This window comes from Sorex araneus, chromosome 2 (genome assembly GCF_027595985.1).
Source record: "Sorex araneus isolate mSorAra2 chromosome 2, mSorAra2.pri, whole genome shotgun sequence".
In the NCBI taxonomy this organism is placed as follows: domain Eukaryota; kingdom Metazoa; phylum Chordata; class Mammalia; order Eulipotyphla; family Soricidae; genus Sorex; species Sorex araneus.
This window is the reverse complement of record NC_073303.1, coordinates 74409121-74429636: the sequence shown is the minus strand read 5'-3', so window position 1 is coordinate 74429636 and position 20516 is coordinate 74409121. Positions and strand designations below refer to the sequence as shown.

Here is a 20516-nt window from a genome sequence, read left to right as displayed (position 1 = left end):
AGAGGAGGACATTTTATAAAAGTTCTAAACATCAAATATGTAAAGAGTAGTCTTATGAAGTAACAAAAAGGAGAGCACTTCCTCTGGGGCGCCCCCTGAGATAACGGGGAGGGAAGTGGTCGCTCTGGTGAGGAGCGTGGGGCTGGACTGTTCTCTGTATGGAACCCTATCATTAACAGTGTTGCAAGTCATAGCGAGCAAAACAAAATTCTAAAAATGATTTTAATAAAGCATATTCCCGGGGGCGGGAAACGGACATGTTCACTTTAAGCTGGCCAAACATTCATAAGGGAATGACATGGCACCAAAGACAACAGGAATGAAGAGCAGGAGAACTGGCGTCTTTAGAAGGAAGCTTGGCACGGGGTGGGGTCTAGCAGAGGATAAGTGAGGAACACCTGGACTACGGGAGAGGGGAAAGCGGGGAGCGGGAGGGGAACATTCTCGAAAGGACTCGGACACTGGTGAAGGGGCTGATGTTGGAACATTGCATGCCTGAAACTCAATAATGAATAACTTTGTAATCCTAGAATTCATGGTGATGAAAAAAAACTGAATTATAAAATAAGCAATTGTTCATCGATTTGCTTAGGCGGGCAGCAGTAACGTCTCCATTGTGAGACTTGTTGTTGCTGTTTTTGGCATATTGAATACACCACGTGTAGCTTGCCAGGCTCTGCTGTGCGGGCAGGATACTCTCGGTAGCTTGCCGGGCTCTCTGAGAGGGACACAGGAATCGAACCCAGGTCGGCCACGTGCAAGGCAAACACCCTACCCGCTGTGCTATCACTCCAGTCCAATTATAAAATAAATTGGTCATAAATATTCTTTTCTTCACAATTGTAAACATCCACATAAATTAAGATACATATATAACAACACTCTGAGGCAAATGGGTATTTTATACTTCTTCGTCCAACAAGTCATATTCTATTTACATCAATGTGACCCATAAATTCACTATCATACTACACAATCAGAATATCCACAAGTGGCATATGTCTGTAAGACTTCATTTCTACATAAAGACACGTCAGATCCACTGACTGTTCCTTATTAAAAACAATTTGATCAAGTGTGAAGGCTGAATGAAGTGCAGAACTGACCGAGTATAGAACAACAGGTGCTAGAGCGACAGTACAGCGGGTAGGGAGTTTGCCTTGCACACAGCGGACCCGAGTTCCATCCCCAGCACCCCACAGGGTTCCTCAAGCATTGCCAGGAGTAATTCCTCAGTGCAGAGCCAGGGGTAACCCCTGAGCATTGCCAGGTGTAATCAAAAAAAGTAAAAAAAAAAAAAAAGAAAAAATGTAAGATATAACAATACCACCTGTGATTTTATAATACCTTCACTTCCTGTCAAAAGTTTTCGGCCATATTTCCCTGCAATTACAGCTGAGTACAGTTAGAGAAACCATGTCACATATCCCAAAAATACCCTATAGTGCTATCCCGTCAGGCACCTTGGCACATGTGGTTCCGGACTCCAAGCTACTGAAAGACAAGAGGCGGACGGCAGAGGAAGCGTTAGCAGGCCTCCAGCCGGTGGAGGATTCCGGGTCCACCGTGTGCCGTGCACTCCTCGTGAAACTCACTGCTTTCGCTAATTATGTTTTGCCCACCTGACAAATTGAAAGATACACGAAGATAAATCTAAAAACGACTCGACAAATCCTGCTGGGGCAGAGCTAGAGCTCGAAGAGCCAGAGCACGCCTTGCATGCGGGGGGCCGAGGTGCGCGCCCCCACACTCCCGGTGCCGGCTCCCCCGGCACAAAAACCCCCTCCGGAGGACAGGGCCAGCCGCAGACCATGACCACCACCAGGTATGCCCCAAATAGAAGACAAGCTGCTGCTTGAGAGTAGCATCCAGCCCACAGTAACAGGCATACCTCTGGCTGGCAGTCCTGACACAGAAAGGGAAAGTGTGGCCAGAACAACAGGACAGCAGGTAGGACGCCTGCCTACACCCCGCCAGCCTGGGTTCAATCCCTGAACCTCAATCTCTCTCCCTCTCTCTCTCTCTCTATATATATATCTATCTATACATATAGATAGATATATATAGATACATATATGGTTCCCCCCCACACCAACCTGGGTTCAATCCCTGAATCTCTCAATCTATCTCCTCTCTCTCTCTCTCTCTCTCTCTCTCTCTCTATATATATATATATATATATATATACATATATATATGGTTCCCCCCTACACACAACCCGGGTTCAATCCCTGAATCTCTCAATCTATCTCCTCCCTCTCTCTGTCTCTCTCTCTCTCTATCTCTCTCTCTGTCTCTGTCTCTCTCTCTCTGTCTCTCTCTCTCCCTCTCCCTCTGGTTTACACACACACACACACACACACACACACACACAAACACACACACACACACACACACACACCCCAGGAGTGACCCTGAGTGCAGAGCCGGAGTAAGCCGTGAATACTGCTGGGTGTGGCCCAAAAAGCGAAACTGTGTCATAAATTGTAGATCACAAACTACCACAAACTAAAGATCAACTGAGGCCAGACAAATAGTAAACCATCCCCCAAGTCTGCCAGGGGTGATTCCTAATGCAGATCGAGGAGTAGCCAGCCAGGTGTGGCCCAAAAACAAAGCAAACAACGCCAAAAAAAATGAAGACGCGCTACTCTAAAATATTCATGAGCCCCTTTGTGGGTTTTTTGGGGTTTTTTTTGTTTTTTGTTTTTTTGGCTTTTTGGGTCAGGTGTTAGTTCTGGCTCTGCACTCAGGAATCACTCCTGGCAGTGCTGGGGGGACCATACGGGATGCCGGCTCCCAAACCCAGGCCGGCCGAGTGCAAGGCAAACGCCCTGCCTTGCTGTATTACTGCTCCAGCCCCAGTGAACCCTTTGCTTGCCCCAGCAATTTTTTTTTTTTAGGGGTCACACCAGGCAATGCACAGGGGTTATTCCTGGCTCGTGCACTCAGGAATTACTCCAGACGGTGCTCAGAGAACCATATGGGATGCTGGGAATCAAACCCGGGTCGGCCATGTGCAAGGCAAATAACCTACCCATTGTGCTACCGCTCCAGCCCCTGCCCCAGCAAAGATTCAAGCCCCGTGGCGCTGAGAGACCCTGTGTCTGGAATCCCCAGAGAAGGGAAAAGTTTTTTAATGTGATTTTTTCCTCCTATAACTAAAGGGTCCAATCTCTTAAGAAACTATGACAAAACTACCATATGAAGCTTGGAGAGGTTATTCAAAAACCAAGCAATGACATGTGTGATAATTCAGTTCTCAGACCACGCAGCAGTTCAGGGTTGCGGGCCACCAGGACTACACAGAGCAGTGCTCAGGAGTCCAGGCTGCACCCCAGGCTCAAACTCGGGGACTTCACCCTGATCTCTCAGTCCCTAATTTCTTTCTTAGGCCAGGCAACAAAACATTTGTTTTGAAATAAGAAAAACAAAGACAGATTCTAAGGCACAGACAGATGTCGCACTATCTGAATTATTCCAGTGAATAAACTCCACATAGCACTGTCCAAAAAAGGGGAGGAAGTTAACATTTATCAGTCAGACACAATTGTATAAAACTAGTGCCACCTTTTGATTATTTTAAATCATCACCTTTAAATATTATCCTGCAGATATCTGCAGATATTATCCTCATTTTTCTAGGGCAGGGCAGGGAACATCCAGTCTGCAGGATCCTGTGATCTGGTCCTGGTATGTGAGAGACAGACAGGGATGCTTCTTGCAAGGTGCCCATAGCCCATCTGCTCATATGTCTGGCCTGGTGAATTATGCTACAAATATCCAAATGGCCCTTGCGAGGAAAAAAAAGGTCCCCCTCAAGCCCCATTCTAAAGGACAGCTTATAGTCACAAGGCTAGAACAGTAGGTTAAGTTTGGCCTGGATCATATCTTAAAAATGAATCAAGTTGTAAAGAAGACTTACATTTCTACTTTCACAACTCGAACCCCAGAGCCATACCAAGTGATGGAAATAACCCCACTTTCTGTGACCCCTGGACAAGAGGAGCCTAAGATGACAGCTCTGTGACTTCAAAAATGCTTGCTGTGCAAGCACAGGAAACAGTTTGAGCCCGGAACCACCCACAAGGGCTAAAGTTGATCCTGACAGCTCTGCTATTTGTTATCCACAAGAAAAGACCTGGAGGATGGCTTAGTGGCTCGAAAAAGAGTCCCCAGCAAGAGAGCGATGAGGAGCTTAACCCCCAGGTCTACGCATTTGCTGACAAATTCCGGATAGACCCACGGTCTGGAAACTCCAAAGAAGGGAAATTTTTTTTAATACTTTTCCCCCTCTAACTAAATGGGCCGCGGTCTCTAAGAAACTATGACAAAACTACCATATGGAACTTTAAGCAGTTACTCAAAAATCAAATGATGACATACAGCAGGTGCATTAGTTGCCTACCATGTAGCTGATCCGGGTTCGATCCCTGGCACCCCATATGGTCCCCCCAATGCTACCCAAAGCACCGCTCGTTGGGGCCACCGAACAAAAACAAATGACATACATAAATACAACCTGCAATTATTAACTTCTGATGCCCAAATATTTTCTTGAAAAGCTACATAAGGCACAAATAGAGACACAGTATAGGGGGAAAGGTGTTTCCCTTGCACACAACCTACCCAATTTGATCCCTGGCACCGCAAATGGCCCCCCAGTATCATCAGGAGTGATGAATAGCCCTTGAGCACTGCCCAGGGTGGCCCACAAAACCAAATTAATGATTAGTACAACTGCATGACTTAATCAAATTGTGATCAAGCTATCAACACAACTATCAATTCTTCAATAACTAGATTTTTCCCTCTTATCATCATCTGTATATTAAAAGTTCAGATACCAGGGCTGGAGCGATAGCACAGCGGGTAGGGCGTTTGCCTTGCACTCGGCCGACCCCGGTTCTAATCCCAGCATCCCATATGGTCCCCTGAGCACCGCCAGGGGTAATTCCTGAGTGAAGAGCCAGGAGTACCCCTGTGCATCGCCGGGTGTGACCCAAAAACCAAAAAAAAAAAAAAAGTTCAGACACCTAGTACTCTAAGAGACCTGAAGGAAAGAAAAAGAGGGGTCTGAGCGACAGTACAGCAGGGAGGGCAACTGCTTTACATGCACTTGAATCCCAGGCATCCCACAGGGTTCCCCCCAAGAGACAGAATGGGGAGTAATAAAATCAGGAGTAATTTTTGAGTACAGAGCCAGGAGTAACCCCTGAGCATCACTGGGTATGCTCCCCTCCACCGTCAAAAAAAGAGAGGGAGAAAGAGAGAGAACCAGGGTTGATCTCCTACAATATTGAAAAAAAAATTTTTTTTTCAGTTTAGAAAAAAAGAGACAGAATAGGAGTAAAGAGACTTGTAACCAGGGCTGGAAAGACAGATTTAGGTAAAAAGGTGTAGCAACTGCGTCTTTCAGAACTTGATCCTAAAATACGAGAACTAATTAGATGCATCTTCTCTCTATTGTTTGTTTTTGGTTTTTGGTTTGGGGCCACACCTGGTGATGCTCAGAGGTTACTCCTGGCTCTGCACTCAGGAACTACTCCTGTAGGTGCTCAGGAGACTATATGGGGTGCCAGAGATTGAACCCTGCTGCAAGCAAGGCAAAAAGCCCTATCCAGTATTCTATCTCATCACTCCAGCCCCTCTCCATTGTTTACATATTAAAAACCTTGGTGGCCATCTTAGATTTTTTTTTAATTGCACATTTTTTCCAGACCATATTTTCCAGAACTTATTCCAGGCAAGCCAACTAGTCAGTTACAATGTAAGTGTTTTTTCATGCAGAAGAGTTGGATCTAACTTACCAGGCAGTGGTTCCAATTTTTTTTTAAGTATGAGAGAAATCAAATAATAAAGGGTAATAGGTGAATCTCAGGAAAGTATACCTGAGTATTCTTTCTTATTCTTGCTATATTTCTGTAAACCTAAAATTATTTCCAAATACAAAGCTGTTTTTTGAAATGATGTGACCCACTACTAACTGATTGGTTTCCAACCAAGACACACCTCGTGTCTGAGGACTTCTTCCAAGCTTTGTGCAAGGGGGTCGCTCCAGGTGGTAATTAAACTGAACCCACCTCTTCAGCTGCCTCTGCAGCTCACTACAATTTTGAATTATACAGCAACGTTTTTATACACATAAAAATGAGCTTCTAAGGAAAAATTTACTGATTCATGAGAAAATACACACCATTTCCTACCAATTAATGATCACTTATGCATAAATTTCCTAACTACAGTGCCACGGAATGAAATGTGTACAAAGCAACTGGAATCGAAACCACAGTTGAAAGAAGTGGGAAGTCGGTGCCGGAGTAGCTAGGAGCAGCCAGGAGGGCATAGGTGCCGGAGCAGCCAGGTTGACCTGCGTTGGCATCCTCTATGGTCCCCCTGCATCGCCTGGAGTGATTCCTCAGAACTAGGAGTAAACCCTGAGCACTGCGGGTGTGGCCAAAACCACATTTTTTCATGGGAGGGAGGAGAAAAGCATAGAGAGTCCATAGTTTGACGAAAAGTGCTTTAAAATGTGAAGATGTGGTACAGGTCCGCTGCAAAATGCAGCAAATCTACAATCGAGGATGTTTCTCTGCTCTGCAGTAAGATATAAACAAAGTGAACAGTAAAGCACTGATATATATTGTAAAACAATCCTGATGAAGATTTGGTTGTGACGGTTTTATTAAATAAGATGTCTTTGCACGAAAGCTCAATCTACAACAGCATGTTTGAATCGTCTTCTGAAAGCAAAGCAGAGATAGCCTGCACAAATGTTGCGACCCTTTCTGATACAATGTTACTAGTATCCTGCCAGCCCAACACAATTTTACTTGGAGTTATCTCCCCACCCCCCACGCTCTCTCAACACCTAAGGATGCATCACAGGCAATGCTTGAACAAAGTTCATCAAAATTGTGAAAACAAACCGCTAAGATAAAGGTTTCGTGAATAGTGAACCTTTAAAGGCTCATCACCTTTCCAAGGAACCACCCACTTTTAAATCCCCAATGGAACGATCCTCCTCGATCCAATTAGTCCTTTGGGGGGCGGGGGCGTGGGGGGGAGGAAGGGAAAGACACTCAGGTCCAGCAGACCCCAATCCCTGAAATATTCCACACAAATGCAAGATGCTGCGCACATTTCCAGGGATTTCCAGAACCCTCCCACAGCCATTCTCCCCACCCACCTCATCCCGGCCTCGCGCGTCTCCTCGATTGCCTTCTGCAAAACACCCCCCCAACCTCGCCAGGCGCCCCGGCTCCTCCCGGACCGGACCGGCCGCTCGAGCCTCACCCCGCGGCGTCTTGGAACCGATCTTTGTCTCTGCGCCCAAGTCTCTTCACCTCGGCAAGGTCACTAACTCCCAACTCCCCGGTGCAGCCGAGCCTCACGGCCCGAGTTCGGGGGGGAGCCGCGGCACAAGTTGCCTGTCACGGGCGCGATTGGGTCCCCGCGGCCCCACCCACCTCGCCCGGCCCGGCGCCTCGCGTCTCCCCCATTCGCCCATTGCACAGAAATAGCCACCGCCCCCGGCGCGCCCCCCCCCCGCGCCCCCAGGGCCCGAGCTCCCTCCTCCCCCGCAGACTCGCCCGCGCCCCCCGCCTCCGCGCCCCCAGGCCCCCCCTCCGCCCTCCCTCCCCACCCGCGGCCCCCAGACCCGCCGTCCCGACCCGCGGCCAGTCCCGCCCCGCCCCCCCACTTTCCCACGACCACCGCCCCCCGCCGCCCCGGGCCCCCGGCCCCGCGTCTGTGCCCGCCCCCCGGCTCCTCCCAGCAGGACACCTGTGTCCTCCCACCCCGCGGCCACACGCCCCCCCACCCCACCCCCCGGGCAGCGCCCGCCCCTCCCCCGCGCGCCGGGGCCGAAGCCGGGCAGGCCGCGGGCAGGGGCGCGGGGAGCGGAGGCCGCCGAGGGGCCCCGGGGTCGGGGCGGCGCGCGCCCGCCCGCCTCCTCCGCGGCCCGGGCGGAAGTCGGGGCCTCCCGGGCGGCCCCCGCGAGGGCGTTTTACCTTCTGGCCGCGGACACGGGCCGGGCGGCTCCCACATGGGCCGAGCTCCGCGGAGGACTGACCCCGCTCGGCCGCCGGCGGCGTCCACCCTCCGGCTCCGGGGCCCCCGCCTCCGCCCGCCTCCCCAGCGCTCCCGCCGCGCCCTCCCGGGCCCGCGCCGCGCGCCCCCGAGCCGCCGGCCGCGCGCCCGCCCCGCCGCGGCCCCGCGCTGCGCGCCCCCCGCGCCGCGCGCCCGCCCGCCTCCCTCCCTCCTTCCCCCGGCTCCCGCTCGCCGCCCGGCGCGGCCATTGTTCCCGGCGCCGCTCCCGCCCCCTGGCGGCCACCCGGCCCCCCGCCAGCGCCGGCGCTGCGGTAGTGGCGGCGCCCGCGGGCCCCGGGGAGACCGTCTCCCCCCCTGCCCCCCCGCCCCGCCCCGCCCCCCGCCCGGGGAGCCGGGGGGAAGGGGGGCCGGCCCGGGAGGGGGCAAGCGCGCCCCAGCCGGGGCTCCCCGCCCCCTCGGCTGCCAAGAGGGAGCCCGGGGCTGCCCCTGCCACACCTGCCCTGGGCCGCTGCCACCCCGCGGGACGGACCCTGGCAGAGGGCGACGTGCGCCCCGCCTGCCCTGCGCGTACCTTCCCCGGGCTCTCCGGCAGCACCCCTGTCTGTGCCCTGCTAGGGACCGGAGACCATCCCGCGGGCCGCTCGCGCTGCCGCCGCGCCCGCGGTGCGCGCTTTAGCGGATCCTGCACCTTTGCAGACTGGGAGGGGGAGGGCGGGGCGGGGGAGGGGGCGAGTGCCACCGGCTCGCCGAGAAAACCCCAGTGCTCAGTGATCACCTGCTGGCCACGATCGGCGACGTGGCCACGCATCCTCCACCAAAACCCGAAAATAGAATCATATTGAAGTCGCCTGGGAAAAAAAAAAAAAAACCTTGGATCCAAAAATGAGGATCGTCTTAGAACAGCGTCCTAGATCCCTAGATTGTGGAGGCAAGAGCCCAGAAAACTCGAATTACCTCCTCATTCGTCCTGGTTTTGATGTGGGTTACTTGTGTCCGGATAACTTCAACCCAGTTTTTAAGACCAGTGAAAGTCAACGCTTGGTTTAGTCAGCGGAACCACAAATCATTTGGCAATAGAGTCCAGCTCCACCTAGAACTGAAGTGTTTTCTTAAAGGTATCAAATCTACATTGCCGTTCTCAGTGATGTCATTAGGACCAGAAATGTCTACCTGGTCAGTGATCTCAGTCCTCGCATCCCCTAGAGATCCCCTCAAGGAAGAACTACAAGGAGATGCTTAAAGGGGGGGGGACTTTAAGCAGAATCAGGTGTCCAAGCCTGGTAAGCCACGTGCTAAATGGGAGACCAGAGCAAGGGTTTCCGGTGGATGGACGGGGTCTCTCTGGTTGGGGGGAAATAATAGGGTCAAGATGTTGCCTAGTCACCATCCTGAAGCTGCCACAAACTGGACTCCTTTGAGCTGCCAATAAAGAGCTCTTTGGAAGTGAGAAAATGAGGCACCAGTGAAGGGTTAGACCTGCTTCAGGAAAGGACAATCAATCTCCAAGAACAACAAAAGGCCCTGGTAAAGACATGAGAAAGAATAGCAAAAATCCAAAGTTTTTTTCCTGTAACAACACTCAGAATAACCTTCAGGTCTACAGAGAAGGCCAGCCCAGCAGACTGCCAGGAAGCACTCCATGGGAAGTCCCAAGTGGGCAGTTTGGGGAAAGCCCTACTATAAAATTAAGTTTATAGAGGCAAGGTACACGAATTCTCCCTCCTGAGGGTCACCTGACTCACAGCCTGAATTGAATAATTTATCATTAACTTGTCTTGCGGGATGGAGAGTGTTGGAGCCATACCCAGCAGTGTTCGGGCCTTACTCCTGGTTCTGTGCTCAGGGAGCACTTCTGGCAAGGCTTCAGAGACTGTATGTGGTGCCAGGGATCAAACCTGGGTCTGCTGGAAGCAGGGCCAGCCACATTCAAAGCAAATGCCCTACCCGCTGTACTCTCACACCCGCCCCTAGTTACTTTTAGGGTGCCTTTTCCATCGTCAGGGTCACCCACACCTCACCCTGATGAGCAACCCATCTCCTCATTCCAAAATCACCTCCGTGGGTGATAAAATCTAAAATCTCTGTGCGGGCTAAGCCCCTTGACTCTCTTCTGACACTGTAGGTGTATTTGAGCCTAGTGGCAGTGCATTGTTTGCGAGCAACCTCATTCTTAGTCATCTTTGCATTCCCAGTGCCCTACTAGTGAGTGGATGGAAGGAAATGCTTTTGGAATAAAAGGTTGAGTGTGTGCTCTTAGAAATGACTCTCAAATGGCGATCTGGAATGTCATTTCCTTTTATCTCAATCAAAGTAACTTAAAGTTTTATCTTGAGTGTAAGTGTTTTGCTTTCAGATGATTTTAAGCTGCTTTTTTTTTGGGGGGGGGGGCCACACCCAGCAGTGCTCAAGGCCTATTCTTGGCTCTATGCTCCGGGGTCACGGCTGGCAGGCTCAAACCATGAGGGTTGGCAAGCATGCGACTGACTGTCCTAGCTGTCTGGCACGTAAGCCAAATTCATTCTACAGAAAACTAACAGAATGAATTTCTGTATCTAGTAGCTATGGAGGCAACTCCCAGGGGAACTCAGGGCGTCTTGCAGGGGGTCAGAACCAGGCTCTCGCATATCTAGGTATGAGATCTCTGTCTTCAGACGCAATCCAGCTCCACATTGAATGAGTTTTTTAGAACCATAATTACCAACGAGGGTTTTGCTTTGCAGGGGAGGGAGGAACGGGAGCACGGGACCACACCTGGTGTTGTTCAGGACTGACTTCTGAATTCTGGGCTCAGAGACCAAATGTGGTGCCAGGGATTGAACAGGGGTTAGCCACATGCAAGCATCTTAAACCCTTTATTAGTTTTGGTCCAGAGAGAATTTTGCTTTGAATCAGCGCTTTCACTTACTAGAGTTAGAGAGTCTCAGTACCTGAATGGCATGGAAATAGATAAAAACACCTGTGATTTTATTTTACTTTACATATTGGTAGAGCAGCTAAAAATACCAATATTTAAAGAGAAATGGACCAGAACAAGAGAAAATCCAGTGGGTAAGGTGCTTGCCCTGTAAGCTAGCTTGAGTCTGATCCCCAGAGTCCTACAAAGAGTAAATTTTAAGCACCACTGGCTATGACCCAAAATAATGATAATAAAAAAATCCAATAAAGATGAATGAACCCAATGGCCGCTCTTTAAGTCTTGTCCAGGTACCATTGCAGTCAAATATTCAAATAGCAGAAAATCAACATGATATTCATTAGGTGAGGTCTGAACAGAATCTAAAATCACAAGCCCCAATTTCCCTTACAGCTCTCTCTACGCTTCTTGTATCATCCTTTTCATAATATTTATTTTCCTATAAATGTCAGCCCCTACAATTCACTCTATAAGCCATCCTCCTTTATATTCTTACATGTGAACATACTTTTATCACTACACAGAGTTTGTTTCTTCCCAGGTATTTTCAGCTTCTTGAAGACAAAGAACAGTGACTTTTTCATCTTTGTTTCTCATTTAGCACAGCACTTACAGTGATTCATAAATGGTAGATAAACTTTGGCGGTGGTAAAGTGCAGTGAATTTATGCAGAAAAGTCATAAAAATTAATACTATTGTAACCATTGACTCAACTATAATACAGATATTTGAAATTTTAGATAAATTCTAGGGGAGTTCATGTATTAGTGAATTTAACAAACTTTCACTGAATACCTTCAATATGCCACGTACAATCAGTGACCTAGAGACATGTAGTAATGACAAGAGTTAGAAAAACCAGGAACTGGAGCATAGATCAAGAGTAGGGCACTTGCCTTGCACATCCCTGACCCGGGTTTAATCTCCAGTACCCCATGTGGTCCCTGAGCTCCACCAGGAATGTCTCTTGGCACAGAGCCAAGAATAAGCCCTGACTCTGCCAGGTATGACCCAAAACAAAACCAAACCACAAAACTGATTGCTGGGAACTCAGTGTTTGTTTCCATAATGAAGTTGAACTGAGTCTCTAGACCCGAGGCAGAGCTCTTCACTCCTAGATCATCACATCAACAAACGAAAACTTGGGTAATTTCCATGTCAGATAAATGCCACACTTGACCAGCCGATCACTGTCACACCCAGTCCATCTTCAAATGCCAAAATCAACATTCAGCTCACCCATTCTTTTGTCCTTTCTCACCTAAAAAAGGTTGACTCTGTGTTCCCAGCTAATATTTGCTTCTGTTTTTCACTTCCTTGTTCTTTAGTCTCCACTGAAGCTTCCCACCTTCTGCCACACTTCGCTGTTTCTTTGAGTAGAGACTGTCTTCTTTCTAAATAACATTTGCATACCTAAAATATCTTCCTTTAATCATTTAACAGTAACGATATCAAGATAACTATTAAGATCCAGCCGTCTAAAACAATATACTACAAAACAATATTCTACAACAACAATATACTACAACAACAATATACTACAAAACAATATACCACAACAATATACAATAACAATATACTACAAAAACCTGGACATAGAGGCTGGAGCAATAGCACAGCGGGTAGGGCGTTTGCCTTGCACGCATCCTACCCGGGTTCAATTCCCAGCATTCCATATGGTCCCCTGAGCACCGCCAGGAGTAGTTCCTGAGTGCATGAGCCAGGAGTGACCGCTGTGCATCGCCGGGTGTGACGCAAAAAGCAAAAAAAAACAAACTTGGGCATAAATTACAGAGTATCTCTAGACATTCGAAATAAGCAAATAGGGCTATGGAGAGGGCCCAGGACTTATAATGAAGGAGCGCCAGGATTGATCCTTGATACCACATGGTCCCCTGACAACAATAAAATAAAAGACTAAGCATCTAAAAATGCATTTAATTAAAAGTACAGAGAGATCTTTTTGGTTTTGAAGTTTTGGAGATCGAGCTCAGAGCTTACACATGCGAGGCGTGTACACCACTACCGAGCACTGTTCCAGCCCCTCGGAGAAGTTTCCAAAGGCTTCCAAGGGCTCAACAACGATTTCTTCCTAGAAACAAGGAACCAGGCCAGGGGTGCAGCTCAAAGGCAGAGCATTTGCCTTGCATGTGTGAGATCTTGGGTTCAACTCTTATATTCGAAGGCCAGAGAGAGAGTACAGCAGGTAAGATGCCTGCCTTTCACACAACCGACGGAGGTTCAATCCCTGGCACCCCATATGGTCTCCCAAACCCTGCCAGGAGTGATCCCAGAGCCAGAAGTAGGCCCTAAGCACTTCTGGGGATGGCCCAAAAGTCAAAAGGGAAAAAAAAAACTAATAGAAAAAAATTAGCTTTGTGTGAAGGGTCCTGACACAAAACTAATAAAGCAATGAAACTGTTGTCATTTCCTGTGATGGGAGTAAATAATCATTTGTCTAGAAGAGAAGCTTGACAGAGGACATAGTTTGGTGGTGGAGCACTTCATGCATACCTTGCATGCATGAAGTGCTGCATTCATTCCCCGAACTGGGGCTGGGGGAGGGTGGTGAGGAGGAGGGGATGAGGGGCCAGGGAAATAGTGCAGGAATCAAGGTCTCTGCCTTGTGTGCAGCCAACCGAAGGTTCGATCCCAGCCCCACATATGTAGATCCCCCAAGCCCTGCCAGGAATAAGCACTGCCAAGTGTGCCCCTCACCGTCCAGAAAGGTAATACAGACTGCAGAGATAGCTCAGTGGGAGGAACATACACTTTGCCAGTGGTCTGATCCCTGGCACTGCACAGTCTCCTGAGCACAACCAGTGCTCAGTGAACTGCATGATCCCCGAGCATCTCTAAGCACTTCCTGCAGTTGCCCCCAAGCCAAAAAGAAATAAACAAGAAACACCCGGTCCTGGGGCTGTGGCTTAGCAGTCGGGGGCCTGCCGTGAAAGTGCGGAGCCCCAGTTCCATCCCCAGGAGCACCCCAAATCACCAGGCATGATCCTCGGCGCCCCCTACAAGTGCACAAATGCCAGATGTTACCACCACACAGAGAGAAGTGAGGGGTGGGGGATAAACAAATATCTAGTACAAAATGTAAAGTAACATATTTTGTTATCATTCTCTTTTTGAGAGGTGGGGAGCCACACCCCGTGGTGGGTACTCAGGGCTTACTCCTGGCTCGCCACTCAGGAATCAACTCCTGAAGGTACATCTGGGATGCTGGGGATTGAACCCAGGCCAGCTACATGTTAAAGCAAGTGCCCTGTCTGACATACCATTTCTTCTTCTTCTTTTTTTTTTTTTTTTTTGCTTTTTGGGTCACACCCGGCAATGCACAGGGGTCATTCCTGGCTCATGCACTCAGGAATTACCCCTGGCGGTGCTCAGGGGACCATATGGGATGCTGGGATTCGAGCCCGGGTTGGCCGCGTGCAAGGCAAACGCCCTACCCGCTGTGCTATCACTCCAGCCCCTGACGTACCATTTCTGCAGTCACCGTAGTTCATTTTGTTGTTGTTGTTGTTTTTATATTTTGGGGACCATATCCAGTGGTCTCGAGGGCTCTGCCTGGCTCAGTGCTTGGGAGTTGCTCCCAGTGGTGCTCAGGGAACCACGTGATGCTGGGAATCTAACCAGGGCCTCACAGGTGCAAGGTAAGTGCCCTACCACTGGGCCACAGCTTGGCCCCAGTGTCTAATTATTGCTCCTAGCTCCTGAAACAGCAGCATCGTCTTGTAGGTGACAAGGGAAGCCAGGAACATAGCTCGGGAGTAGGATGCAAACCTTGCATGTGAGTCCGCCACCACTTCCCGGATCTTCTGTCACTTCTTCCATTCCCACAGCGCTGCTTTGGGGGGTGTGTGTGTGTGTGTGTGTGTGTGTGTGTGTGTGTGTGTGTGTGTGTGTGTGTGTGTGTGTCTGTGTCTGTGTGTGTCTCTGTGTGTCTCTGTGTGTGTCTGTGTGTCTGTGTAGGGTGGTAGTCCCCCAACTTTGCCCCCCCCAATAAATGTCAGAGAAAATTAGAAAATTAAGTGTTAAAGGCTTGCTTCTAACCCAAATCATGCAAATTACCATGACAGATGGAACTGGAGATCTCATGCCAAGTGAAGTCAGTCAGGGAAAAGAGAGAGAAATAAATAAAGATTCATTTATTACTGAATGATCCCTCATACATGACACGTAAAGATACACAAGGAGGGAGCAACAAAGAGCCAAAGGCAATGTGATGGGAGAACGGACCCACACAATGGTTTGTGGGAGGGGAGGACTTAAAGAGAGGGCTGCTGGGGACCTTGGGGGAGGGAAGTGACATCTTTCAACATGGAGGGGGTCAAGGGAGTCAAGGGAGCTAGTGGTGGTTGGTGATGCCTGTTAAGTAAATAGAATGACTTTTTTAACCTTTTTGGTGGTGGTGTTGGGCGGACACACCCAGCAGTGCTCAGGGCTTGCTCCTGACTCTGTATTTAGGGATCCCTCCTGGTGGGACTCTGGGGACCACCCTATGCTGTGCTGGGGACAGAACTGGGGTTAGCTGCTTGGAAAAGTGCCTTAGACCCCAGTCAGGTAGTTCTCTCTGACTTTCAATTACTTTATTTTGTTTTGGGACCACATCCAACAGTGCTCTGAGCTCACTCCTGGCCCTGGGATCACTCCTAATGGGACCCAGACGACCAAATGTGATGCTGGGAATTGAACCTGAGAGGCCACATGCAAGGCAGTGCCTCACCTGCTGTACTATCTCTCCAGCCCCTTCAATGACATTTAACACTTTAATTTTGACTATTTTGAGAGCATCACTGGAGTAATCACCTCTCCAACATTTTTTTTTTCTTTTTGGGTCACACCTGGCGATGCACAGGGGTTACTCCTGGCTCTGCACTCAGGAATTACCCCTGGCCGTGCTCAGGGGACCATATGGGATGCTGGGATTTGAACCCGGGTCGGCCGCGTGCAAGGCAAACGCCCTACCCGCTGTGCTATCTCTCCAGCCTACCTCTCCAACATTTTTATTGTTCTCCTTTTACAAGAGTGTTGTTGTTCAGATCCCCTCGGGGATCTGAACGATCACAGGTCACCCAGCAGACCACCGACCACAAAGGAATGGGGGCCACCAGTGGCCATTTATTTAAGTATCGTTTATTCAGGTCTTATTCAAGTTATAGAGAGAAATCATAAAGGGCTTGGGGTAGCAATTACATATAGGTGTGGTTAAATATTATCATAATCAACGAACAGATGTAAAGCCCTTCCTTCAGGGGAAGTTCTTCAAGGAGATTCACCCAAGGACAGAATCTCAAGTAAGGGCTCAGCACTCTAGATCCCTACTAGGAGATCTGCCCACAGGTGGAATTACACCTAAAGGCATATTGCTCTCTCCTTTCCTTAGCTAGTAATTCATTGCAATAATCATCTTTAATTTATTTCTCAATAATATTTCTAGTCATTTTGTATGAACACAGTAGCACTGCCGCACTGTCATTCCGCTTTTCATCATCAATTTGCTCGAGCGGGCACCAGTCCCATCTCCATTGTGAGACTTGTTGTTACTGTTTTTGGCATATCGAATACGCCACGGTAGCTTGCCAGGCTCTGCAGTAAGAGATTCACTAAGCTTAAAGGTGGATCTTCCTGTGGACATCTCGCTGTATGTCCCACACTAAGGTCCTCAGGCCAGGTTAGTTTTTCCTAACTCCAGCAGGGTCCTTCTTATTCAGTCACTTCTTTCTGGGGTCATGTCAGTTTGTTCCATGACCGTGCTTTTAACTTATTATACTTCTTATGGCACTTAGCCTATCCCTTTTTGGTTTTTTGTTTTGTTTTGTTTTTTGGGTCATACCCAGTGATGCACAGACTCCTGGCTTTGCACTCAGGAATTACTCCTGGCAGTGCTTGGGGGACCATATGGAATGCTGGGAATTGAACCCAGGTCAGTCACGTGCAAGGCAAACACCCTACCCGCTGCATTATAGCTTCAGCCCCTAGCCTGTCCCTTTTTGATACCAGGGTAGCTTATGGCTTGTCCAAGGTCCATCCAAGTACCTTGCCAGTATCAGCCTTTTGGGGTGTTAGGAGCTAAGGGAAACTGAAGTTTAAGTCAAGTAAATATGACAGACACCAGGAGTAAATATTATTCAGAATCAATTAATTCCCATGTTATAAAAGCATAGCATTACGGTCTTCCTATGTCCATACAAAAAGAAAATTGCTCTAAAATAAACTGTACAAAGGACATAAGGGAAAGAGAAAAGCAATATTTCACTTACATACACAAAATCCAAAGCCTTCAGAAGAATTTGACTTTACAAGTTACAGGGTCTGATTTGGGGTCTATGTGATTAACAGATGGGGGAAGAAGAGCACAAAGAAGAGGTTAAAGATAAACACAGAGGATTGGGAGCGCCTGATGGAATTGAGTATGCCTTGGGAGCACTGTGATGAGAGTAACTCAATAAGCCTAAACTCTCTGTGGGAGGATAAAGAACAATCCAAAGTTAAACCTAGATGGGGGCTGGAGTGATAGCACAGCGGGTAGGGCATTCACCTTGCACGTGGCCGACCCGGGTTCTATCCCCAGCATCCCACATGGTTCCCTGAGCACCACCAGGAGTTATTCCTGAGTGCACAAGCTGGGTGTGACCCAAAAAAGAAAAAAAAATTTAAACCTAGAACTGTAATCCAACACAAGAGACTACATCATTTATAAAATATTCTTTTTACCCCTTCCCCACTAATTTTTTTTTTTCAGCACTGCCAGGATTGAACCCAGAGCCTCATACACGCAAGGCAAATGCTCTACCACTGAACTACAACCCTGGCCCCTCAATGTTCCCAAATGAAAAATTGAAATCCTAACAATCTATATCTTTCATCATTTCCTCTCTTTGTTAATTGTCAGCATCACTCTGATTTAGTAATATATGCAATATAATAAAACACCTTAATTTTCATTCTTTTCTTTGGTAGAGGGTGTGTGTTGCTGTGAATAAAACCCAGGGGCTGTAAAACCAGAGTGATCATACAGCAAGTAAGGCACTGGCCTTGCATGCAGTGACCTGGATTCAACTATACACCCGCCCCCCCCACACACACACAGTCCAGAGTTAGAGTCCACAGAACAGTGCTTAGAGTGCTCACACACACACACACACACACACACACACACCAAAAAACAAACACTGGAGTCTATGCAAAGCATATACTCTGAAACTGAGTTACAATTTTGACCTTCTTATTCTGTTTCGTTGTTGTTGTTTTGCTTTTTGGGTCACACCTGGCAATACAAAGGGGTTACTCCTGGCTCTGCACTCAGGAATTACTACTGGCGGTGCTCAGGGGACCATATGGGATGCTGGGAATCGAACCCGGGTTATCTGCATGCATGGCAAATGCCCTACCCGCTGTGCTATCACTCCAGCCCCTTCTTATTCTGTTTTTGGTCAGCATTTTTATCTATTGATTTCAGTATTCAACCTCGTCTAGAAAGAGAACAATGCAGTTGAAGACATCAATACTTCGCATCTGTGCATTTACCAGGTTTTTTATTTTTTTTTTTTGGTTTGTTTTTGCAGAGTTCCCAGGAGCACGCTGGGGTGTGGAGAGGACTAATCTATAACTCCCTAGCTTTAGATCCAGGAAATTACAATTACCTGGTTCCTAACCATTTCCATTAATAATTCCGGTAATCTGCACCAAGTTCTTCCTTCGTAAATAACTATAGTTTGCAGGAGCAATTTCTCAATAGAGAGGTGATGAATGGGGCTTGGGGACGTGGTGGCGCCTGCCTTGGATGCCTGAGGCCCTGAGCTCTGTGCCTGGTCGAGCCCCAGCACAGAGAGACCCCCAGCACTCCCCCCGAAAGGCCGAGGCACACAAAGGCCAAAACCTAGTGTGCAGACCCCAGGCACACCAAACCCAACGGCCACTACAGCAAAGATGTGAGTACCATTGTCCTTCCTAAGTGCTCTGTAGCTTATCATCTAACTTAAAGACTTTTTGTCTCTCTCTCTCTCTCTCTCTCTCTCTCTCTCTCTCTCTCTCTCACTCTTATATCTCAATAAAAAAGCACTCACCAATATCCAGTAGACCTCCTCCATGCAAGCTCTGGAAATTTTTTTTTTAATAATGTAGGAGTACTGCTATTTATTCAGCCATTGATTAAGCTGATTGAATTGGGCATGAACTCCACATTACTTTATTTTTTATATTCTATTCTGAATGTCAATTTTATTTTATTATTTTATTATTATGAAAGTAATAATAATAATAATAATAATAAAATTGACATTCAGAATAGACTGGAGCAATAGCACAACGGGTAGGGCATTTTTGCCTTGCATGCGGCCAACCCAGGTTCGGTTCCTTCCTCCCTCTTGGAGAGCTGGGCAAGCTACCGAGAGTATCCCTCCCGCACGGCAGAGCCTGGCAAGCTACCCATGGCGTATTCAATATGCCAAAAACAGTAACAGTAACAACAAGTCTCACAATGGAGATGGGACTGGTGCTCGCTCGAGCAAATCGATGAAAACGGGATGACAGTGCTACAATGCTATTTATTATTATTATTATTATTATTTCCCCCCTTTCTATTGATTCATTGTGAGATACAGTTACAAAGCTTCATGTTTAAACTTCAGTCATACAATTATCAAACACCCATCTCTCCACCGGTGCACATTTTCCACCACCCAAATTCCCAGTATTCCCCTCCCCCTCCTGTCCCCACCCTTCCCCTGGCCATGTGGCAGACAATTTCCCCCATACTCTCTCAGTTTGGTTACAGTCGATATTTCAACACCAGTCCCACCACCACTCATAGCTGCCGAAAGAGCGTTGGAAATCTTGATTCCATGGTTGATGTCTACAAGGCTGGTGTTTTGTTGTAGTTTGGGGGGCTGGGTCACACAGGTGGTGCTCGGGGGTACTCCCAGCTCAAAGGTCACAGGGTCCACTGTGTGCAAGCAAGGGTCTTGCTTGAACCCCTGGGCTAGCTGAACCCCAGGGCCATCTCTCCAGCCCTATTTTTCTTTTGTCCAACCATTTTCTTTGCTTCCTTCTACTGTACATAAATGAGAGCATCCAATGTTTGCTTTTCTTCTTACTTCACTTTGTATAATCCCCTGGAGCATCTTCCGTTTTGCTGTGAATGGCAAGGGCTCAGCTTTCCATTGTGTGCTTATTCCACTCTCCTTTCCATTTGTAGCTGGCACTTAGTAGCTTCCACCTCTTAACCACTGTAACACTGAGATAAATATTGATATTGCCTTGCATAGGACTTTCCAGGTACTGATTTCACATTTGTTACTGAGCTATGCCGATGTAGACTTGGAAGACTTTTTTTTTCCCCCAAAAGAATCCCACCAATTTATATTCCCACCAAATTGCATAGAAGTGCCTTTCTCTCTGTAACCTTGCCAGCCTAAGCAGTCATTAGACATATTTCTGGGGAACTGGGACCGGGCGCACCCTGCAGTGCTCCAAGACCACTCCTGGCTTGAAGGTCCCGGAACCACAGACGCTGGGGATGGAACCTAGACCTCTCCCAGCC

The 20516-nt window shown here is 48.3% G+C and overlaps 1 protein-coding gene across 9 annotated transcripts in view; it reads right to left on the bottom strand.

The window, feature by feature from the left end:
- The window catches only part of STAU2 (staufen double-stranded RNA binding protein 2), a 281072-nt gene extending 272352 nt beyond the window's left edge, over window positions 1-8720 (bottom strand). For 6 of the 9 annotated variants that reach the window (XM_055125671.1, XM_055125672.1, XM_055125670.1 and 3 more), the window contains exon 1: window positions 8013-8181. The gene's annotated coding sequence lies outside the window, so the exon portion shown is untranslated. Of the gene's footprint in view, window positions 1-7296; window positions 7447-8012; window positions 8182-8623 lie in introns of those variants that run through there. The other 3 variants (XM_055125674.1, XM_055125676.1, XM_055125675.1) reach the window with 3 other exon arrangements.
- Window positions 8721-20516: the final 11796 nt, after the last annotated feature.